Below are 26,571 nucleotides of genomic sequence, written 5' to 3' on the forward strand. Positions count from 1 at the left end.
CAACACTGCTTTATTACATGTGTTGCTTCTCACACTTTTCCTCCAACTCAGCTTATATCCCACTATTTTGCACTTACTCTTATTCACCTTCGCCTTGGCACTTGCCCTCCTCTCCCACCCCCATCCCCAACCTACCACTCTTGTAACTTTATCTACTACTCCTTCATTTCCATTAAATGTTACAGAAATGTATACTCAGTTCAGTCTCATTAATGTAACCACTGCCTATGTTCGACGTCACCAAGCGATAACTACACACATAAAGGAGGCGGTAGTAGGTATATAAAGTGTGTCGGGGGGACACGGAAAATAGTGCAATCGCTGTCTTATGGGGAAACTGAGCAATTTGTCTGACGTCAAATGGGACACGATCATTGACTTTCGGGTCAAGGGTGGAAGAATTACCGAAATGGCTAAGTTTGTAAACCACTTGTCACCGTGGTTAAAGTACACTAAAGCGCCAGGCAAAGTGGTATAGGCATGTGTATTCAAGTACAGAGGTTGCAAACTGGCAGAATATAGCGCTACGATTGGCAACGCCTATAGAAGACAACAAGAGTCTGGCGCAGTTATTAGATCGGTTACTGCTGCTGCAATGGCAGGTTATCAAAATTTAAGTGAGTTTGAACGTGGTGTTATAATCGGCGCACGAGCGAAGAGACACAGCATTTCCGAGATAGCGATAAAGGGGATTTTCCCGTACCACCATTTCATGAATGTACCGTGAATATCAGGAATCAGGTAAAACATCAAATCTCCAACATAGCTGAGGCTCGGAAAAGATCCTCCAAGGATGGGATCAAGGACGACTGAAGAGAATCGTTCAACGCAACCGAAGTACAACCCTTCAGCAGATTGCTGCAGATTTCAGTGCTGAGCCATCAACAACTGTCAGCGCGAGAACCATTCAACGAAACATCATCGATATGGGCTTTCGGAGCCGAAGGCCCACTCGTGTACTCTTGATTACTACACGGCACAAAGCTTTACGCCTCGCCTGGGCCCGTCAACACCGACATTCGACTGTTGTTGACTGGAAACAAGTTGCCTGGTCGGATGAGTCTCGTTTCAAATCGTATTGAACGGATGGACGTGTACGGGTACGGAGATATCCTCACGAATCCATAGACCCAGCATATCTTCAGGGGGCAGTTCAAGCTGGTGGAGGCTCTGTAATGGTGTGGAGCATGTGCAGTTGGAGTGAAATGGGACCCCTGATACTTCGAGATACGACTCTGACAGGTGATACGTATTTAAGCATCGTGTCTGATCACCTGCATCCATTGATGTCCATTGTGCCTTCCGACGGACTTGGGAAACTTCAGCAGGACAACGCGACACTCAACACGTCCAGAATTGTTACAGGATGGCTCCAGGAACACTCTTCTGAGTTTAAACACTTCCGTTGGCCACTAAACTCCCCAGAAATGAACATTATTGAGCAAATCTGGGATACCTAGCAACGTGCTGTTCAGAAGAGATTTCCATCCCATTGTACTCTTACGGATTTATGGACAGCTCTGCAGGATTCATGGTGTGCATTCCCTCCATCACTACTACGGACATTAGTGGACTTCTTGCCACTTCATGTTGCGGCACTTCTGCGTGCTCGCGAGGGACCCTACAAGAGATTAGGCAGGTGTACCAGATTATTTGGCTCTTCAGTGTGTTTAGTGAATGGCAAAAGACTCTATCCAAACCTGGCGCTGGGGAAGCAGTGGTGCACCGCAGGCCACAGATGAGAGGGATGAACATCGGCTTCGGAGATTTGTGGGGATGAATAGACGAGCAATTGCTGAGCCATTTATTACTCAGATGAACCAAGGGGCCACCAACTGTATTTCATCAACGACCGTTCAGCCAACAGTCCTCTGAGTGGGCCTCCGAATCAGGTGCCTGGGTCATGCTGCCATGATGACTGCTGTTCATCGGCGACGAAGGATGGAATTTGCATGCCAGTACTGCAATTGGACGTGCATTGAGTCACAACAGGTGGCCTTTTCAAATGAATCGGATTTTATGCTCCATTGGACATATGGACATTAGTGTGTATAGTGTGATATACCTGAAAGGAAACTGCATTAACTGAGGAAGTGTTATGGTCTGCGGAATGTGGCATTACATGAGGGTGATCTCGTCATTCTGGGAGGCGCACTAGGTCAACACAAGTATGCCTCTATCCTAGGGAACCATGCCCATCCTTACGCACAGTTTGTTTTCTTTGACTTGATCCCATATACCACCAGGACGATGCAACGTTTGTAAGATTTTGGGATTCAGAATTCCGGAAAAATTGGTGCGTGGCCTGGGAGGAGCTAAATAGCAGAAGTTTAGAGGAAGGGAAATGTTGTGGGAATTTGTTCACTTCCCAGAGCAGGCATTGGTCGGCCCCGGGAAGCGACACATAATTAACGCGACTTGTGCTGCAATTGGCGTAAGTGATCTTTCTGGATGGGAAACCGAGGCGAAGAGCGGAATGGGAGAAGTCTCCGTAGTGGTCTTCCGTTCCCAGCTTGCCTGGAGTGCGGACGTGGCGTTCTTTACTCAGCTTGCCTGAGAAAGAGTAAGTATCTCTGCAATTTAGGACTTAGCAAATGGAACGATTGAGCTTGGAGATACGAAGTTTTGGTTCAGCTATGTACTGAGCAAGATAAATAGGAGTGAATAGAAGAGCGCAGACTTGCAGCACCACGAGGTCGGCCAACGTCCGCACAACGACACGGCTCCGCCACGCTGTATTCGGTGATATTCAGTCCACTCCGGCCACTGATTAATTTGTTGGATCACGTCGCAAAGTTTCCACGAGGGTTTCATGGGCCGTGTTGTAAGAGGTCCATGATTAAGGAATGTGTTGTTAGCGCGCTCGAGCTGATGTAATTTTGATGGATTGCTCACGCGCTGCCTGCGATATGTAAGCTGTAAGAGAATCTGAGACCAAAGATCAGTGTTGACTGCAGTAGGAACTGTGTGGCAGTAGCTGTAAGTAGTTGCTAGCGAGCAGTCTGTTGTATCGTGTTGTCTGGGCCGGTCGCGTGCAGCGATGGCAGAGCCTGAGCGTTGTAGGATAAGGTAAAGGCAGCCTCGCGCATATGTAGTATTGTTATATCAAGTCCCATGTAAATGTTTTTAAAAAAATCGCTTGGTAAGAATCTTTCTCATAAAAAGTAACTTTTGACAATCATTCATTTCAGTTTAAAGAATTTACTAATTTCTCCGATCCTTGGTCATCCCGATTATTGAAAAGAAAAATCAGTTCTTCCCTTTTATATAAGACAAATCTATCGGCCAGCATTGCACTTAGCTGCGCCAGAAAAATTTCTTATAGGAGCAGATATATACGCGTTATCCGGCGACCTAATTAAGGTAAGATTTTTCAGTTTATTCAGAATGATGTATCAGGGCCATGACACAGCCCTGCTGACGTCCAAAATTTAGCAGGTTAAATTGACTGTCAATTATTGAAAGGTTATAAGTGAGCGACAATTTTATTGAGAGGTTTGTCACATTGTATTATTGGTAAGTTACGCTAAATGTCAATGCTGTACATATTTTCACTGTTGGGTAGTTACGCTAAATGAGAATATTATTTATATTATTTTTTTGCTGTTTGGAGGTTTCGGAAGTTATTTTGTGGGGAGGTTACACTTGTCGACAACCGGCCAGGATCGTATTTTTGTGAATTTCTGAGAAGTAGTCAGTTATATATCTGCTCTTATTTACACCATTGTTAAAGGTAGTTTGCATCTGGCGCATTCTTTCTTTCACAGATCATCGGCAATTTATTGCTCTTTGTTGCAATTGTATTTGTTCCATTTTGCTTTGTCCTTGTTTTGATTTTGTGCTTAGCATTGATCCGTGAAAATGCCGCGAAAAACTGCTAACGGTTCATCGCGATGTGCAATGAGTGAAAAAGCCGATTCGAATAATTTGACTGATTATACTAGCGACAGTGTAATAGTGATAATCCTCTAATTATAGATAATCAGTGAGTGCCGATCACTAGTAATGATTCTAATCTAAATGATGAGCAAACAAATTCAATTGTGTCCACTGTTAATTTAACGACAATTGATGATGCGGCACGTTCCGTTACAATGAACGCTGTCCAGTTTGAAACACCTGATTTGCAAAATTTACATAGCGAACAGATAATTGTTTCTAACGAAGGTGACCAATATACACAAAACACGTCAGATTTATTTGATTCCGCTGTAGTGACCAACAGAGCACATCCGATTAGCAAACCTTTTTGTGAATCAGACAATGACCAAATGGTTATACAAAACGTGACACATGCAGATACACCATCACACAGCACAGAGAATATAGCAGCTAATTTTGGCATGGATCGAGTTATGGCATTATTGCTACAACTTAATGAAAATCTCAAACAACAAATTAATGAATCGAACAAACAACTTAATGAAAAACTGGACAACAATTCCAAACAGTCGAATAAAAAACAAGACAACAATTACAAACAACTTAATGAAAAACTAGACAACAACTACAAACAACTTAATGAAAAACTAGACAACAATTCCAAACAACTTAATGAAAAATTAGACAACAATTCCAGACAACTTAGTGAACAGATTACAGCCGTTGCCGTGCAATGTTATGATACTAAAGAACAATTACGTGAGGAAATTAAGGCTTGTGCCAGGAACAGTAGTGAAGAAATTAGATCTGTGGCACAAGAATTAAGTAATACACATGCAGCCACAACTAAATTACTTAGAGATGAAATTAGTGCAGTCGCTAAACAATGTTCTGCAAACGCAACACAGTTACGCGACGAGTTTAAATTAATGTCAGCAGAACTTTCACGCCCACTGGATGCGAAAGTAGACAAGAAATTCGAACAACAGAACAGCCTAATTGACGAACTTTTTAATCACCACCTACAAAACAGTGAAACGCGTCACCGTAAATTCATACAGGAACAGAACAAAGTAAGGAAACAAGTCATGGAAACAATTACTGCACAGAGAGAAGAAGATAAGTGAAAGTTGTTTACGAAAGCAAAAACATACGTAGACAACAACATTGCTACAGTATCAGATGAAATCAAACAGCTGAACACTGTATTGCATGATGAAATCTCCATTCTTAAAACAAAAGCAGACACTCATACAGTAGACTTTCAGACAATGACCAGCAGACTTGAAAAGTTGGAAATAACACAGGATCCCGATGCTATTAAAGCAGACGTTAAGAAATTGAACAAAACCACACGTAAAATCCAAAAACAAATTAATGTTTGTGACACTAAAAATGACGATCAGGTAAAAGCGCTGACTGAAAAATTTGATGAATTGGCCAGTCGTATTGACGTTATCGAAAATGATAATGATACCAAATCAGACGATACGTCACCAGTTTCGTTCAATCAAACACCCGAATTCCAAAATTTACAGCAGACAATCAGTGAGATAGGTTCGTCCAATAATACATTGCGTAGAAAAGTGTCGTCTTTACTGCAAGAAGTGACAGAGATGAAAAATGTTTCAGCCTCTAACACGGCACAGCATACGCCACATTCCGAACATTTCTCACACTCTCACAGCCAGTATAATTTAGGTAATTTACAGAGAGTACTTGACTCGGATTCCGGGAAGACACAACACACAGATTATCATACAATCCTGAACCTGTTCAGACATTCAGAGACGAAAATTTTGATTACAAGCATTTTCTATCCGCTAGGAAATTTAAGGTATTTAAAAATGACAGAACACAGATTGACTCTTTGGATTGGATACAACAATTTAGCTTTGCTTTTCCACCAACTTGGCCCGTGACACACAAACTTGAATTTATTAGCAGTTTTTAGGAGGGCGAACCGGCAACTCCTATGAGACCGATCGCGAGACAGTGCTACTCGGTAGAAGAATTTCAGAATGCCTTTCTGTCAGCGTATTGGTCGAAGACGACACAGCGCGGAATCAAGGATCAATTAATTAGCTTACCAAATTATGAGAACTCAAATTTTCCCACTGTCACGCAATTTTTTGAATACATGGTCCAACAAAACCAATACTTAAGTGAGCCATACAGTGAATCAGCACTTATCCAATTATGTATTTCTAAATTACCACCATCGTTAAGAGTATCACTTTTAACAGGTCAGCAGAAAGAAAATATTTCGGCATTCAGAGATCTGTTACAGCTTTTGGAAGTTCAGCAATCAGACTATTCCTTCGTAATTTTAATTATCAGTATCCTCATAGTTATCAGCAACAGCAAAGACAATTTGGCAACAATAGAGGCTTTTCCCCACATCAACAAAACCAGTCGGTTAGCATACCTAACCAACAATGTAGTCTGCAAGGTCAACAAAGCTTTAATGTTTCGCCGCCTACACGTATAGTGTCGGCTCCACCAAATAGTAACGCACAGCAACAAGGAAATCACTACGTACAGAAAACACACCATTCCTCAACTCATATCGCAATGCGCCGTATAGCAACGATTATTATGACAGACGTAAAAGTAAAGAGCACAGTTTTCAGCGTACGTTTAATAACAGTCGATCTTACCAGCATCATAATCAACACCAACAACAGATTATCATGAATGAACCTGACAGTCGGTATCATCACGAACCTAATACGCCAGGAAGAAATAACAGAACAGTACAAATAGTCGAGATGCCACAGCACCCTCCCGCAAATAACAGCACATCAGAAAGAATTTGACTAGATACAGTACAGGTTGCATCTTCCAACAACGTAAGCATTACTTTTGACACGCAGAATGTTATTCACGAGAATGTTATTACTTTGACGACATACGAGACACTCTTTTGCATGAAAAACCAGTTATTCAAAAAACCATTTCCCAGCCTGTCATTGAAGTAAAGATTAGATCATCCAAATTTTCAGCAGTAATAGATTCTGGATCACCTATGTCAGTCATAAATGAAGAAACCTTCAACGAATGCAACAAAGAGAATATTTATCCTACATTACCATTTGGCAAAACTAAAGTAAAAGGAGCAGTATCTTGGTAAAGGAGTAGATGTAAAATTACAGACACACATATCATTTTGTATTGCAGGTCATACGTTCCACTCAAATTTTTGGATTGTTCCCTTATTGACAACAGACGTTATTTTAGGTGCGAATTTTTTGGTACAACACGACGCAGTTATTGACTTTCAAAATTCCTATTTAATGTTAAAGGATGAAAATGTACAACTGGCATTAGAATTTCAGCACGCTTTATCTGCAGACGAATAGGCAATTAATCGAACAGAGGTCATTTCTGCATCACGTAACATAGACTGTCATTCCACATTGTTCACAGATACGTTCGTACACAACTATAATACACCAGACGAAGCCGACTGTGACGTTATGCAAATGATTTCTGATAAAGTTAAACAGAGCAGCGCAAATACAGACGACGAACGTACGCAACTACGCAAAATTCTTTTACAGCAAGCTCCAATTTTTGACAACATCCCTGGTACTATATCCGGTTTTATGTATGAATTTCAAGTTAAACAGCACGACACGTTTAAAGCCAAACATTATCCCATTCCGTATATTCACAGAGAACAAGTTAAGAGAGAATTGCAAGCTATGCTTGACCAAGGTATTATTGAACCGGCAGTTAGTCCGTACATAAACCCGCTCCATATTGTGAATTCTGCTCCATATTGTTAAGAAAAACGATGGATCACTTCGACTCGTACTTGATTCGCGTCACATCAACGACATTATTATTAATGAAACAGATCGCCCACAAACACTAGAAGAACTTTTCCAGAAATTTCATGGTACTGCTATTTATTCCACATTAGATTTGAAATCGGGATTTCGTCAAATTCAGCTCCACCCGAACTGCAGAAAGTACACAGCATTTCTCTGATTTGGTGACTGTTATCAATTTTGCAAATTACCGTTCGGTTTAACAATTTCTTCAGCAGCATTTATTCGCGGTTTGAATACTATACTTCCGACAGAATTAAAAGACAGAATCACAACGTATGTAGACGACATTTTTATCGCAGAAGCTAACTGGTCTGAACATAATCTGATTCTGGAACAACTGTTGCAAACTTTTTGTGCACAAGGAATCACAGTTAATCTTAACAAATCGCGCTTTGGCAGAACTTCCATAAAATTTCTTGGACATGTAATTTCAGCAGAAGGCATTGCGCCTGGCCCGGAAAAACTTCAAGCTTTACGTGACATTACTGTTCCAACGACAAAGAAACAATTCTGGGTTTAATTAACTTTTTCCGTAAATTTATTCATTACTCTGCTTTAGACATCCCGAGATTATGCCAACTGACGGGTAAAAACGCTATTTGGTCCTGGGATAGCCAAGCGCAGTCTGAATTTGTCAGTCTGAAACAAGCTTTGTTGAACGCACCACTTTTATCACACCCAGATCTCACTAGAAATTTTTCCATTGCCACCGACAGTTCTAACACAGCTTTAGGCGTACACATTTTTCAGGAAATTGAAGAAGACGGTAATACAGTAATTAAAAACATCGCTTTTGCAAGTCGCATTCTGTCACCTGCTGAACGCAATTATTCTGTTACAGAACTTGAAACATTATGTGTTGTATGGGCACTTACCTGATTTAGGCATTTTCTTTATGGAAGACATACTACCGTTTACACAGACCACAGAGCTATCCAGTTTTTACTTTCCGCTAAATTTACACATGACAGATTAAGCAGATGGAAACTCTATTTACAGGAATTTAATTTTACAATTGCTCACATTCCCGGTGCACAAAATATGGTAGCAGACGCACTATCCCGTTCTCTCTGCAACAATCAGCAATGCATCGCAACCAACTTCTGCCAAGCAAATTCTAGCGTCATGTATATTCAACATGTCGCATTTGAAAATTTCATTTCATCGTCATTACTAGACATAGCACAAGAGCAGAGTAAAGACAACGTATGGAAAGAAATTAAACACCTTTGGCAAGATAAGAATAACGTTACCATTAGAAACCATTACATGGTACGCAATAACATGCTGTTCCGCCGCTCTCACCCTGACGGCAACAACTGGTTATTATGCATTCCTGACGAACTTGTTAACAAATTAATTTGGTATATTCATTTAAGTTACGCACATTATGGAGCCAGGAAATGTTTTCTTATACTGAGACAGAACTGTTATTTTACCAACATGGAGAAACGTATTCGACGAATTTTAGCGTCATGTAAAATCTGCCAGAAAGCTGAATCAGACACGACTTCACATATTCCTCCGTTACATCCCATTGTACCTGTTAAATTGAGACACATGGCCGCTGTAGACATTTTTGGACCGATTCCCAGAACTAATAGAGGTTTTTGCTACATCTTTGTCGCTGTTGAACTCACTTCGAAATTTGTTACCTTCACTCCGTTGCGCAAAGCTACTGCTAAATTATTTCGAATGCATTTGTAAAACATTTTTTATTTCATGTAGGGCATGTATTGAAAGTAATTTCCAGCAATGGACCACAGTTTCGATCTGCGATATGGACACGTATGTTACGTGCTATAAACATTTCTCCGATCTATGTATATATCCAAGTATCAGGCTTCTTCGAACCCTTGTGAACGACTGATGAGAGAAATTGGTAAACTGTGTAGAATGTACTGCCATAAAATACATATTGTTTTGGATACACACATACCCTCATTCCAGGATGTAATTAACTCCATACCAAATGAATCCACTATGCTATCTCCGACTGTTATATTGAAAAATGTTGAACCACCTAACAAAATTAAAGAATTAGTATCGTTTCCTACATCTCGTCGACTACGCCACCATGAAATAATTGAGATTGCGCTTAACAACATCAAACGTGCCGCAGAGCGCCGGAGAAGACAGCAAAAACAGGTTTGTACACGCCGTGACTTCCACATTGGACAGAAGATATTAGTACGCACACACTATTTATCCAACAGAGGAAAGAGTAGATGCAGTAAATTTGAACTTCTATACGCAGGTCCACACAGAATTCGCAGCATTCCTCATCCCAATGTGGTACATGTTGAAACTTTGAGAACCAGAAAAAGCAAAGGCAATCACCATGTCTCCAATATTAAACCCTTTATTGAATGAACATACTTTATGATTTATCACATTGTAATGCCTTTTCCGGTTATTGATATGAACACTTACTGATGATTATCAAATTTTTTCTTGGCAAGTGCCCGGCAAGGTAAGGTTAGCAGGTCGCTTTTCTTGTCGTTATATATCACACCGTGCACATTTTCGCTTTTTGGTGTATGTATGATTGTTTTACTATCGAAAGTAGAATTTTTGTCTGTATGTACTATGAAATCTTTAAGATGTAACAAACACCAGTTGACATTGAAATTTTGCCTTATGATATCACAACATCATGTCTGTTTTACATTTTTTGCTACTACATTATGATACTGTGTCTACGTTTTTTGCACTTGAAAACTGTCTATGTTTTTGACCTAATACATTTACTGTCATGCTATGCTGAATGCTTAATTATATCACTAGAAACAAGTTTTCATTTAATGAGTATGTGATTAAATGCAAGATATTAATCCTTATTCATAATTTTTCAGAAAGCAATACCGTGTAAAAGAAATGAATTAAACAACCACAGTGGTTTACTATGAAACGGAAATTTTACCATCAGAATGAAGGAAAGAAAATGCAATATCTTGTCATGAAGAGTAAATGGATCGGAATGAAAAAGCATTAACCAGAATATACTATACACATCATATGATAGCAGTCTTGACTAATTATTTTACTTTCAGAATATGAGGCGATTGATGCAGGCTGTCAGACAGAACTACAGATGTTAATTTTAGTGAAGATGTATGCTATAAGTAAGAAACTCTATACTATGAATAGCTGTATGAAGTAAATGGTAATATTAATATGAATAATGAAGTGTCTACTTTTTACAGATGATAATAAATGATGATGAATAGTTATATGAAGAATATGGTAATATGAATAATGAAGTTTTTCTTTGCAGATGATGATAATGATGAAGTTATTATAATATGAATAATGAAGTTTTTCTTTGCAGATGACGATAATGATGAAGTTTATATATTTACTGTTAGTTAAGAAATGCTATGTAGTTATTTAAGTATTTGTTGCAGTTCCTTTTGACAGTATGTCTTATGTCGCATAGTATAATGACTGAATGTTTTGGAAAAGACAGCTAGAGCACATACATATTAAGTACACGTTTCATTACCTGTTAATTCGAAGTTCACTATTTTTCAGCATAATATGCATTTCTTCTTTCAGCTCAATAATCCATTTTGTATTTTGTCCAGGAGAAGCTTTTCGTGACATAATATGCTATAAGTAGTTAGTTATTAAACCTATTCTAGTACTTGCATTTTTTTTACCCAGTTGCGTCTATCATTTATGAATGTGATCACATATACTGTACTTGTTTCATAACCTTGCTACAGCTGACTCATGACGAATGACGTTAATAATCCTTATGTCCAGCAATAAGTCAAAAGTAAATATTTTCATGCCCCCAGTAACTATCGATCCCAACACAATGCATTGCTAGCACAAAAAAAACCAGTCCCAGCTATTACCAGTATACAACTAAATAATGCTACCAGGTTAAGATATATTTTTAGTCCTAAAGATAATGCAAATTTTCTGTGTATTGATTGCATTATGTCTATGTATTATTGAACTACCGACCTCGAGTAATAGTTCCAATGTCTTACATTTTAAATATGTTTTATGTCACTTACATGATATCGTATATAAACACCAGTAACTTGATGCTACATTCAATAACTCCTGTTTTAAATGATGACTTGTGAATAACACTGAATAATGTTTTGTAACACTCTATGAATACTTTGTAACTGGCCAATGAATGCCACTGATTCATTCAGATGAGTTATGAATAGTGTTTTGTAATACTCAATACTTACTACATCTTTAGTAACTAGCCAACGAGTGCCAATAATTGTTCATATCGGTTGATACACTAGTGTAATTCTATGATGACTAGCATAAAAGGTAGTGTCCTTCACCTTCTGACCTAATTACCAGCAATTACTGCAATATCTGTTTGTCCTGTCCATCCTCATGATCATGGAGCACTATATTGGTTTTTGCACTAATTCTCTGTTGATGTGAGAGTATGGATTCTACAAGAATGTGGTGTTGACATATCAAGTTGTCCACCACTCTGACAGAAGGAGATGTCATTATGATCCTACTGTTTGGTGTACCTAATGTACTACCAAAATGATAACACTGAATATTAATACAACAATTCAGTGTCTTGGCTACACTGATAAATACTTCAGGGAAGAGAACTTCAGATTGTCTCACTTGGTGTTGTGCTTCTGTAGAAAGATATGGACTTTCAGTGCAGCTACGTGCAACCTACTGTGCTACAACCATGATGCAATCCTTTCCATTCCTTTCCTAGTTCCTGTAAAATGGTAAAGACTTTTACAGTGCATTTAAATTCTTGTAAAATGATAAAGACTTATACAGTGCGTGTGCACTTCATTTCATTTGTTAACAAGTTCAGTTGTCCTAAATATGCTAAAGACTTATACAGTGCGTGTGCAATTTATTTCATTTCTCAAAATGTTTAAATTTTTGTGAAATGTAAAGGGTTATACAGAACATTTGCACTTTATTTAATTTCTCAATTTGTTTAAATTCTTGTAAAATGGTAAACACGTATACAGTGCGTGTGCACTTTATGTCATCTGTTAATATATTTTGTACTCATTGCGTATATACTTCGACATTTCTGAATAAGTTTTGTACTCAGTGCATGTGCACTCTATTTAATTTCTTAATATGTTCTGCACTTATCAATGATGTATATACTCTGTGACTGTAGACTTAGTAAACTAAATAGATTAAAGAAAAATTTGTTGCTCATGGCAAGTCCAATCAGTTGTCCTAAATATGCTGAAGATTTTTATCGTGCGTGTGCACTTTACTTCTTTTCTTAATGAATTCAGTAGTTACAAAACGCTAAAAACTTTTGTAGTACGTGTGCACTTTATTTGATTGGTTAATGTATTCATTTTTTGTAAAAAATGCTAAATACTTATACAGTGCATGTGCACTTCATTTCATTTGTTAATATGATCAGTTGTCCTAAATATGCTGAAGATTTTTATCGTGTGTGTGCACTTTATTTCTTTTCTTAATGAATTCAGCACTTACAAAATGTTAAAAACTTTTATAGTGCGTGTGCACTTTATTTCATTTGTTAATGTGATCAGTTCATGTAAAAATGCTAAAGACTTATGCAGTACATGTGCACTTTATGTCATTTGTTAATGTATTTTGTACTCATTTCGTATATTCTTTGTCATTTCTGAATATGTTTTGTACTCAGTGCATGTGCACTCCATTTAATTTCTTAATATGTTCTACACTTATCAATAATGTATATACTCTGTGCTGTAGCCTTAGTAAAATAAATAGATTATAGAAAAATTTGTTGCCCATGGCAAGTCCAATTGACTCACCATCGCTGCCAAATTTTTGCCCCCCAGTGGAGGGTTAGGTAAGAGGTCCATGATTAAGGAATTTGTTGTTAGCGCACTTGAGCTGATGTAATTTCGATGGATTGCTCACGCGCTGCCTACGATATGTAAGCTGTAAGAGAATCTGAGACCAAAGAGCAGTGTTGACTGCAGTAGGAACTGTGTGGCAGTAGCTGTAAGTAGTTGACAGCGAGCAGTCTGTTGTATCGTGTTGGCTGGGCCGGTCGTGTGCAGCGATGGCAGAGCCTGAGCGTTGTAGGATAAGGCAAAAGCAGCCTCGCGCATATGTAGTATTGTTATATCAAGTCCCATGTAAATGTTTTTAAAAAAATCGCTTGATAAGAATCTTTCTCATAAAAAGTAACTTTTGACAACCATTCATTTCAATTTAAAGAATTTACTAATTTCTCCGATCCTTGGTCATCCCGATTATTGAAAAGAAAAATCAGTTCTTTCCTTTTATGTAAGACAAATCTATCGGCCAGCATTGCACTTAGCTGCGCCAGAAAAATTTCTTATAGGAGCAGATATATACGCGTTATCCGGCGACCTAATTAAGGTAAGATTTTTCAGTTTATTCAGAATGATGTATCAGGGCCATGACACAGCCCTGCTGACGTCCAAAATTTAGCAGGTTAAATTGACTGTCAATTATTGAAAGGTTATAAGTGAGCGACAATTTTATTGAGAGGTTTGTCACATTGTATTATTGGTAGGTTACGCTAAATGTCAATGCTATACATATTTTCACTGTTGGGTAGTTACGCTAAATGAGAATATTATTTACATTATTTTTTTGCTGTTGGGAGGTTTCGGAAGTTATTTTGTGATGAGGTTACAGCGTATTGTAAAATTCTGCTGGCACTACACATTACGCCTGGGTCAGTCGGTAGGAATTACTGTTGAGTTATCGTGCTTTACTCCAGGCAAACCAAATTTATTACCACTGCCTGATAGAAGAGTCTTGTAATGTGATTATTGAAGGTTGGGAGTTAAAATAAATTTGTGCTAATCAGCTGCATCTGTTTTCAATCAAGTAGTTGAAATCCCAAGTCAATTTCTTAATTAATTTCATGTTCAACATTTGCATCTGGTGTTCAATAGCTGAATATAACATCAATGTGCACCCCTTTTTAATTAAAAGTGATCAATTCTGAATCAGTTAATGTCAACATTGCCACCGCCGTTCAATCAGAGGTTAAAGGGCCGTATTACTTTTTTGTGTGTTATCAGATATTGGGGCAGTTTTGCACTCTCTGTTGATCTGTTAGTCAATTAGCTGGGGCGAACACATACCAAAACCAGATAAGTGACAGGTGGGGTGTTACACGTTCCACGCAGCTCGCAGTGTACATGAGCAGGTCAAAGACCACCAGGATGCATTTACTTTATTCCCCTACCCACCAAACTCCCGGAAGTAAACCCAGTTGGGAATCTGTCCACAGATCAGGCTGTTCGCGCCATGTATCCCCAACCAAGAACCCTAGTGCAGATGCCCACATCAATGGAGTCGACGTGGATCCGTATCCCTGCCGGTACCTTTCAGAACCTCACCGACTCCCTTCCTCCAAGTCAGCACTGCAAAAGGAGATTATCCAGGCTTTTGACCGTTGGTCACAATAATGTGGTTCAAATGGCTCTGAGCACTATGGGACTTAACTACTGTGGTCATCAGTCCCCTAGAACTTAGAACTACTTAAACCTAGCTAACCTAAGGACATCTCACACATCCATGCCCGAGGCAGGATTCGAACCTGCGACCGTAGCAGTCGCACGGTTCCGGACTGCGCGCCTAGAACCGCGAGACCACAATAATGTGACTGGACAGTTTAGTGACGCAGCTAAATGTAATAACGCACAAATGACGAACTGCAGAACAAAAGAGTTTTAGGTCAAAGAAAAACTAGTGTCTAATTTAGGAACACTACGCAGAAATCACGCATTACATATTTAGTCAAAACGATACAAATAATCAGTGCAAGTGCTAGATTGTGTTGTGTTTAAGATAAAATAATGCAAAGCAGTGTGGGATTAGATCAGGGTCAGCTACCGAAGAAAGAACCCAAAAACGTCCAAGCAGACGGTGGTTCGTCATTTGGGCAGAAATCCAGGCATGAAACAACGTGAGTAAAAATGAAGACCCTCAGTAAGAAGCCGTTTTTTGACCTAAACACCGAGTCAAAATGTAAACATCTTTCATTACAGACCGCTCTTGATGCCTTATTTCAATAAGATGAAAGGCTTTTGTGACAAAAAAACGCATTTTCTCCTAGTTGTAAAGAGGAAATTAAAATACCCCCAGCAATTAACTAGTATTGCGATTACTTTTCATATAATAAACATTTTACTTAGTTTTTTTACGTCTTTCTCGTTTTCATTTGATTGTGCCTTATACATTTAGCGTTTTGAACTGCATTATGTTGCCTGTAGCATTTATGATAGACAGCAGTGTGCTTTAATCCTTGCAGACGTTTGTACGAAGCTATAAACAGCTTTCGACTGTCCCTAAATCTTTCGTTGAACTAAGTTAACTGTTAACCGAATACTATGGTCATCAGACGCACATTGTAGCAGCTAGTCTCTAGTTCAAAAAGTCTCATAAAGAACGTGAATAGTCTTTACGCAGCACAAGCTGCCGTCTTGCAGGGTCTTGTACGACAGAGGAAATTTATTTGTCAGAAATATAAAGATCCTGTGGGTACTGCCACACGTTTACTAACGAAATTCAGGTATCATAAGTAGTTAGACACCACTGTGAACAGTGGCCGGATGACAATTCTAACACCATCTTGTTGTCATCAGAGTTCATGGACACCCGGATAGCCATCGTCTCATGAGAGAATTAACTGCGTTGATCACAACCCAAGTAACGCCGGCCTCATTCAACAACACGACTTGGTGAAGGCGGACCTCTCCATGCGGTCACATTAATTGGGGAAGACAATCCGACAAGCACTGCACATACCGATGTTGCTTCTCACCATTTCCGGCCTGTCAGTGGAATTTCAGCTAGACACTAGAGCTGCGGTGCTATTAGCCAGTCAAGAAACGCACACTGTCAGTTGGGCTAACCTCCTCTCAAAGATCTCGCCGCAGGGTCGTGTCTCAACGTCAAAAGGCAAATCCTCTCTTCGGAGAATTTTCAGTTACGGGGCAAAAACGTCAAACGTGTCCGAACATTCTCAGGTGTAGATTCCCCCAACGCTGTTAACAGTTTCGACTTAGAAACGTAATAGCATACGTTAGGTGAGAGTTGCTGAGGGGAAATCATGGTGTACGACGTTAAGTATGTCATGAAACGCTGGCGATCCAGATGATAGTGAACTGTGATGAGAAGAAGGTGTTTTTTTCATATGGCTACTGCTCATGACAGGGAGTAACTGGCTGTGATACGTGAATATTGTTAGTGAAGGTATTCGATTCGGCCTATAAACTTTACAATTTTGACACATGAAATTGCGCTGTCGGGCGAGACCCTGGAAGACGGCAACCCGTGTTGCGTAAGACATCCATGTTGTTTATGAGATTGATTAAACATCAGCCTAGTAGCTGTGGGGTACGTCTGACAACAGTACCACTTGTTTCTTGGCCGGTGTTGTGACAACCTGTGGAACATGACCGTCGTTTCATATAACTTGGCGAAACTCTTCACTTGCGCATCATCATGTTTCTTGCGCCGTTATGGAGTCCACCGCACTACATTTTTACTTTGGAATGGCTGGATTAAAACCTCTAGGGAGAGTGATTCTACAGCAGAAGGAGGTTCTTACTCATTGGTCTGAAGAACACCACAGTAGTGGTCGAAACCGGTCACCGTCATAAATAAATTGTGATCAAGACTGTTGTTGACAGTAAATACCTCTAGGGAGAGGAATTTATTGCGTTTATCAATGTTGATACTATTTTTAATTTCCTTTCATGTTTTCCCTATGCGTATTTCGTTGAATGACTGTGTTTTTTGTTGGTTTTTAAAGACAGGCATGGAGACAGAAAGGGAACAGGTCATAAGAGAAACGGGGCGGGAGAGTTGAATGAGAGATTCAAATCCAACGGATCTTCCCCCTCTTCTATTTAAACGTCGTTTTAGGCATTACAGAGAAGAGAACAAGCAGTAAGTAAAATATAGAAAGCGAATCCTGTAGCTAGAGAATGGTTGGCCGCTTCAAACCCAACGAATCTCTCCAAATACTGTTTTCAAACAGAGCGGCGTGTCTCTGGGTGGCGTGACGGCAATACGAAAGGGAAGGAGGCAGTTTCAATTAAGAATGAGCACGTTATAAAGGCAGCGAAAGATTTTAGTAGTCATTTCCGCACTAAAATGGCTGAAAGGTGTTGAGGAGTGCATTGAAAGAGAGGCGAGGACTGGAAGAAAGTAAAACAGAAAGATAGTGGGAAAACAGGACTAGATGCCGAGGCTTATCTTCCAAAGAGGTCCAGCCTGGAGCTGGAAATCTTTCCAGATGAAGACGATGATGATGGTGGTGATGATTTCCAAAATCAACAAACCTCTCTTCCCACTCTTAAGGAAAGAGAACCCTTTCCGTTAGCAGTGGTGTTTGGTCTCACTTCTGGCTGAGTAAAGTATGTTAGCAGAAGTACTCGTCAGAGCATTTTTGTCTGGTCTTTGAAGAAATTAACAGAATGCGTCTATTTTGTGATTTATCGTTTCCAATTGCGTTTACTGTAGCTCAGTTATGACAGGGACGCGTTTTGTGTTTTTATTACGTTTCATAGCTATTTTTTAATTTAATAAAAGTCTCTTAAGCTCTCAGTGCCTTGTTAGGCAGTGACACTTCCCTCTCTGTCAACAGTATTTTCCATGTCTGTCTGTGAGTAATACTAACGATTACCTTACTTCTTCCCCAAATGAGTGCTTGTTTGAATCTTAAACCACTGCTTTTTAGGGGATCATTCGCTGTTGTTGTAACGCTCTGATTTTGAATGTGAAAATTTGTATTGAACCAGTTAACTTCAGAAAAAAGATTATCATTGTATATTTTGGAAGCATCTCACCGTTAACACAAAGAGATCCCGAGCATTCCTGAGGTTTTCGCTACACCACAGCTTAAATAATCAGGAAGAGTAGGAGAATATTTTCAGTGTTATATCACATTGAAATTAAACCAGAATGCTATGTGCGCTCCCCCAAGTAACTTTCCAACACCTGTTTGCTAACAAGTCGTTATTCTGTTACTCGCCATTAGATTATTGTCTATTGGAATGTAATTTAGTTTCTTTATTCCCAGTAACAGGCAAGGTAAAAAGAAGTCTACGTGAGAGAGCTAAGCAAAGGAAGAGAGCGATGGTTAACGAGTAATAGATTACTTACATTTCAGCGAACTTCTGCCACGATAATAAACACCAGCCCATGCTGTCGCTTTAATTTGTGCCTCTGATCGTGATGTCACAGTAGACTATCATGTTGGTACATCATTAATATACGTGAGAGACTCGATTCAATATAATTATATGTCAAAAAGTTTTGCAGTTCCCTTTTGAGACCATCTGGAGGCGTGGATGGGTCAAAATGGATCATATGTTCAGGTACCACGTTTCCGTCAGTTCGCTCAGTTACATCTGTTCAGTAAGAGGAATGCCTGGTTGGAAGAAGTTACCAGGAATGGTTCATCGTACGCCACGTAATTTAACCAACAGCAAGACAGATGAAGATTCTGTGTGACTTCTCAGCCCCCGTGGTATAGGTCACTCGCTTTGTCAGAAGCCAGTAGTTGCAGGACTGGTCCATACTGTTGTATGTAGAATGGGTACTTAGGGAACTTCACAGTGCATACTGACTGTTGTGGTCAAAATCTGCTAGGCCCATTTAATAACTGCAGGCTATCGATGATATCAGATTTTCTTCCTGTAGTATTAAGTAGAAAATTATGGTGTGAAAATACTGTTGTCACTTGACAATACCTGTTGGCGCCAGACAGGTGAGTAAGTAAATACTGGTGAGTAAGCCAGTATTTGAGTCAAAAGCCAGTCATACTGCAACTTAGAGCTGACAGAAATGCCTCGACATTTAAACAATTGCGAATCGTTAGTAGCATATGAATTTAGGGAGGCCCTCCAGGTGTACTAGAGAAGTCGTTGGTCCTCTCAGGTGAAGCCCATGTTCGGAAGTTTTACTTGTTTCTGAAGGCGGTAATAAGTGACCTACAATGACTGCAAGAGAATTTATTCCAGCGTACGACGCTTACAAATATTCAGAAGTGAGTTTCCGTGTTCGAATATCGACTGCTGATCACTTGCTTCCGATTGTTGTACACGAGTGGGTAGATGAGAGATTAGTTAAGGAAAGCCTTAGATTAGATCATGGATTCATTAATTTATCTGGGCTAAGTACTGAAGAAGACTAGACGACATTTTATGAAAGTGAACATATTATGTTTCATTGACGATATTTTCATTTTGGTATGACTCTTGACGTACGAAGCTCTGAGCTCTTATCCTGTTAATCTTCGTGCAAATTGCCAAGTATGTTGCAAGGAATTAGTTAGAGGTGTCGCGTTGACAATGGTGCATGTTTCACTGTTCACTAGTCAGAACCTTCCAAAATACACTTAGTTGTGGGACATTTATCACTGGTGTAGCAGATGAAACCTTTTTAACAGTTACTATTAAAATCAGTCTTGATCACAAATTTATAAATTTATTTATTCTGGTACCCGGTTTCGGCCACGCCTGTGGTCATCTTTAGACCTACAAGTCAAATTCAAAGTCTGATCGAGGGCAACTTACATTAAAGCAAATTATATAAAACTCGAACTTATAAAACGATGAATTACCAAAATGCTGTGTGAGCAGGAGCCTCCTTCTGGTGGTAAATCACTGCTAGGTAGAGAAGTGCACGTCTTACTTATATACTGGAGGCTCCACGCACTTTTGACAGAATGATGTTATCGCTAACCAATGGGTTAAAAGGCAAATAACAATGTGAAATATGGTAAGTAAAAAAACAATGAAAAGAATGGAAAATAAAAATACATGGAACATAGCTGGATCAACAGCTATTGACAGATAAAATATGTAAAAATATTACACATATGAGATAAATAAAAATCGTTTTGACAGTACGTGGGTTGCCCTCTCTGGGCTTGTTGGAGAACCATTTAGAAGTTACTGGTTCCCATGGTAAGTATAGACGCTATCCCAAAGATGTGGCAGCAGGCTACCTTCCAACGAGGTTGCTGTAATATCAATAGGCAAACACTGTTACGTCAGACGACCTACCCTGAACAACAGCATGTTGTTATGGAAACGATAGACGCTCTACCAGGGCGCTTTCCATTAAGGAGGCTGCAAAAATCGTTGACTGGCGTGTTGTAATAAATACTGCACAGATACAACAAGAGACATACATTTGTATAGATTATTCGATAGATAATAATTAGTTCATGCAGATGAAAACTGAGAGTAATCGAGAGGGAAGAGTACTTGAGCATATTTTTAAAATACTGCCAATTAACACTGCTATACATATTGCAAATTTTGCATGTGACAATATTAAACAGCATTGGTATGTCTTATTTCATATGCCAGTCTTATAAACAAAAATATAGTTAATGTATAAATAATAGTACTAGAAAACTAACTATAAAATAATGACAGTGTAAGGTCCAAAATTAACAGGTGTCTGTGACAAACATTGATGCAAGTGACATGCATTATTGGTCAATAAAATAAATGCACAAAATTATATACATATAAACAGTTTAAATTAACTTTTATTTCTTTATAAAATATAAAGGAAAATGAAAAACTATAGAGTAGCTAAAACTTATGAGACAGACTATGTTATCATAGAATCAGATCACTTGCACATAAGTATATAAAAATGTTTGTGAAACAAATATAGATATAAATCATGTATATACCTGTAGTCAGAAAGTAGAGAGAATAGAAAATACCATACTACAAGCCAGAGTGTCAGAATATTAAAAGGATTTGAATTTGCATTATGCAGTCTTAAAGTGAGGCAAAAGGAAACATTCTTATAACAGATTGTGTCATAAATAATATTTGGCAAATTAATAAAGGTTACAAAGTATAAAATGTTTTATAAAGGTCTGGACTATTTATAACAAATGAGAGACAGAAGAGTGAGCATTGTAAAACAAATCGTCAAAAAGCTCAAAGAAATGTTTGTCTTTGCATTCAAGCTGCTCATTTAAAACTGATAACGTTTACTTCTATAAAGTGAATGGGTTTCAATTTCTTCTAAGGTATTTAGCAGAAACTCTTTTAGTACATTATGTAATATTTTCAAATTGTTTAAAATATAACCCTCAGAGTGACTGTATTAATCAAGATGCTGACCAAATATTGATTTGGTACATGCAGTACCAGTAGTATGTTCCTTAAAATGTGTTAGAAAGTTACGGCCAATTTGGCCAATATATTGTATCTCACAGTCATTACATTTTATTTTGTAAACGCCTGACTTTTGATATTTATTTGATTCTACGATTATGTGTTTGGTTTCAGCTGTAGCAGGTTCTTGGTTTTGAATGCTATTGTCATATTTGTATTCTTAAATAATTTATTTATTTTATCTGAAATAAGTCCTATGTATATTATTTTAGTAAATCTCCTTCATTGTAATTTTTGCTGTAACACATCGGACTGACGAGCATTATAGTCGTTAGCAACAGCTATCTGTTTTAAGGTATCAATTTACTTCTGGATTGCGTTGGGTTGAAGATGTAATTTCAATATCCTATGTATCATTGTTTTAAAAAAGTGCTGTATTCTATTTCAAAGACTGGCATGATGTGGGATTTATTATTATGTCAGTTGATGTGGGTCTTCTGTAGATAGAAATATTGTTTCCCATTCTGGTTTTCAATTGTGAGCTCCAGGAAATTAATACTATTATGACTTTCATGTTCTTCTGTAAATACAATTTTTAGATGAAGATTATTTAAATTGTTAGTGAAAGCATCAATTGCTTCCTTAGAACCGATATATAATAGCAATGTGTCATCAACACATTTTTTTAGTATATAATTTTTTCCATTATTTCTGGATTGTTTTCGAAAAATTGAATTTCAACATGATTGATGAATATATCTGCTACTGTTCCACCCAGGGAATTACCCATTGCAAGGCTATCCTTCTAAATATATATTTTATTATTTAATGAAAAATAATGGAAATCAAGAGCAGTTGTTAACAGTTCAATGAACTCCACTATCTCTTCAGGGCTCATGATTTTATGATGCATTAGGTTATCTTTAATAATAGATATAGTCTCTTGAGTAAGTATGTTTGTGTAAAGATTGGTGATGTCCAAAGATGCAAACCTGGCGTTTTTTTGGAATTTCAGCATCTTAAATTAATTTAATTAATTCAACACTTTTTGTAAAGCTATAATTTTGTTTGTAAATGTAAAGGAATTATAAGATTTCATTAAGCTTTCTGTTCAGGTTACAAGAGGGACAGTTAATATTGTTAAAAATTGGATGAAATGGTAAATTTGGTTTATGTAGTTTGATTTGTGATCTCAACTTAGGTAGAGTGGAATTCATAACCTTAAGAGTTATTTTATCTTTAGGTGAAAATAGAGAGTTATTATCATGAATCAGTTTTTTAATTTTTGTTTGAAGTCTTGGAGTCAGGTCTTTCTTAACCTCAGTTATTCCACTGGTGTTAAAAATTGTAAAGTCTTAGAAACAATCATCTTCACTAACAATGACAAGGGTATTCCCTTTATCTGCCTTGATTGCGATTACTTTATTAGTTGTTAGCTTCTTGTTAATTTATTTTACAATTTTTATTTCATTGTTATGTTTATTTTAGTCTTTTCCATTAGTAATGACTTTTTTATTGTTACAGGGAATGTCACATATTTCTGACTTGCTAAATTGAGCACATTTGGCAGAAATCTTTATGTCAGCAATCACACATTTAGTATTTGCATTATTCAATTCTGGAGCTAGATTATGTTTTAGGCCTTTGTTTAAAAGTGTTGTCTTAGCAGGAGTGAAAGTAATCTTAGTTAGATTGGTTACTCTTGGATAAAAGTTATGTACATTTGGTGAAACATCTTGTGAAAATACAATTTGTTGACTAATAAGAGCTGTAATTTTCTTATCATGCCTACTAAGAACAGTTTCATATACTGCACTAATTTTGTCACCTATTAACTTAATTGAACTGCAAAAATATTAATGGTGACAACTGATTGCTAATTTCAAGATGCAAATTATACATTTTAAGATTAAATGCATCTTTTACTTTACACACATCTTTAATTTCAGATCTAATCCAAAGATCGATACTCTTCTGTCGTAAAGATTTCCCTTTATCTGATGCTGTATTCGAGCTAATTTTTGCGTCATTAGGGATCACATGTTTCATTAGGCATTGTTTGTTAAAGGACATTTTGGAAGTGTTTCATGATTTAAATGCATAACCCTGTAAACTTCTTGTAGTCTTGCAACACCTGACTTGGCAATAAATTAATCACTTTTGAATACATCGTATGAGCAGACGGTGATCAAATTTATTGCTAATGGTTACTATTCAAATCAGTCTTGATCACTAATTTATTTATTCTGGTAACTGGTTTCGTCCACGACTGTGATCAGCTTCAGACCTACAAGTCGAATACAAAGTGGATAACTCAACATGTACTAGGGTGTTTTGAATGACCACTTCCGCCTGGCAAGAGGCTAAATTATGGATACGTGTATGATTGAAGGTATACTCAGTGCAATAAAATTACAGAAAAACTGGATACATCAAACGGTCTGCATCTGTAAGACGAACTCATTGACACTATGCAGCTGTTTCTGCAAAAAGATTTCTGAAAATTATGGTTGATTCATGTTTTTATGATGTCACTTCAGACGCTTAGTGTAGGTAGCACTGTGTAGTGTATTTACATTAACAGGCCATTTGCTAGAAGAAGGTAAATCAGACATCTATAAGCAGAAAACATCATTTGTTTCTAAGTCATGTTGATTCGACGTGATATAGATTTTTGTGTCAGTTAATACGATATTTAAGCCGTATTTCAACAAGAAATACATATACACAGCACTGTGTGAGCACGTCATATCCTTGTCTTCCTCTTATCATTGTCTTAGAAATACGAATACTTAAATGCAAGAATTTTTTAGAATTTGTGGTGGTAAGTTCCTATGGGACCAAACTACTGAGGTCATCGTTCCCTAGGCTTAAACACCACTGAATCTAACTGAAAGTAACTTACGCCAGGGACAACACACACACACACACACACACTCATGCCCGAGGGAGGACTGAAACCTCCGACGGGGGAACCAGCCAAACCGTGGCATGACACCTGAGACCACGCGGCTACCCAAAGCAGCTTTCGATGCAAGATATAATATGTGGTTAAGTAGAATTACCTTGCTCCGAGTGTTGCGGTCCTGGCTGTATAGAACGGAGCACGCGGAAACACCGTAGGTATGTTCGCTCATCTTCTCAAAAGCCATTGCGTTTTGTACGGAAAACTTCAATCTTCTTAACCCTCTGTAGCATTAACCACTTCACAAAAGAAATCAACACGTGTCGTCAAGCGACAAACATCATATTGAAGTCAAAACAGGAAGCGTTCCACATTATGACTGCTTACTGCGCATTATTTTCACCCGGCGGCACAATATTAAACTACTACTTTTTTCAGCGTATTGCGCAAGAGTAACGAAGTCTCATGTGTCCTCCGATGTATACAATCCATACTTCAGCAGTCGTAATACTGTTAGTGTAACTATAACTAGCCAGTATACAGTAGCATTTAAACTGATTAATTACAGAGGCTACTAAGTCAATGCAAAATCTGAATGACTCATTATAAGGAACAGAGAAAGATTCCTTTGATGAGTGGTCCACATAAATAAGCACATTAATTTTGCAACAAGTGTTATTGTTTAATGTAGTAAGCCCGTTTCTTACTAGCAGTTATGTAACTAACAAACGAGGTTCGTTTGTGAGGCTACAATATGACCGTTGCCAAAGTATGCTCCTTGCGACATGGTGCATGTAAGTTTATTTTTGATATTTGTGAATGCTAAGACGTTTTTCACTTTAAAATTAAAAGCTGTTGAGCCCGGTAAGCGTGAATGTGCCACCAAGGGTATTAAAGAGTAAGTACAATCACACTCGAGATGTCTTAGGTAACGTGTGTTTGCTAAGTTCGTTCGCTCTGGTCTTCCGATTGGTGTTTTTTACTGTTGCTTTTGGACGTAATTCCTGAGCAGAATTTTCGCTCACTGCTCGTATGACTAACATATAGCGAGTGTGCAGAAAGACTTCTATGAAGTTGCAGAAGACAATGGGAAAAAAGCTTTGAATGTTGGCCTGGGATCGAGTCCCGATCAAGCACACGGTTTTGTCTGCCACGAAGTTTCAGTACTGGCAAATTATTACAGTTAAACTATTCGCCACATTTTCTTTACTTTTAGCGTATTTATCTAAAGAAATCCACAAAGTACGCCAGTTTGGGAATAAATGGCGGAACATTGGAGGGATGACTCAGTCGAACAACAGAATGCGCCACGTCAAGTATGAGGCTTCATGCGTTAATTTATGGTCGCCCAGATTGCGCTAGAGTTGCATATTACGTGTTTCACGCATTCTGGTGTGTCCTCTGGCACACACATCATACACTGAGGCTCTAAACCGAAAAATTTATATAATTATTGGTTATCTGTTCAATAAAAATGATAGTGTAATGAAAGAGTGGCAACATACATTATTTTTTGAAAATTTAGAGTGATCAGTAAACTGCAGTCGAACTCTTTCTGTGTTTATTCTTTTATTTGCTGAGGATAGAAACTACTATTGTACATTGAGCTGTGTATTCCTTGAACTTGTAACTGTACAAAAGAGATTGTTGTATACCCTTTATGTAATATGACAGTGGTCTAACGCACGGCTTTTTGGGCGGGAAGGAGCGCATGTTCCCCGACGCGAATCCGCCCGACGGACTTGTGTCGAGGTCCGATGAGCCGGCCAGTCTGTGGGTGGTTTTTAGGTGGTTTTCCATCTGCCATGGCGAATACGGGTTGGTT

This window comes from Schistocerca gregaria, chromosome 4 (assembly GCF_023897955.1).
Source record: "Schistocerca gregaria isolate iqSchGreg1 chromosome 4, iqSchGreg1.2, whole genome shotgun sequence".
NCBI lineage: Eukaryota > Metazoa > Arthropoda > Insecta > Orthoptera > Acrididae > Schistocerca > Schistocerca gregaria.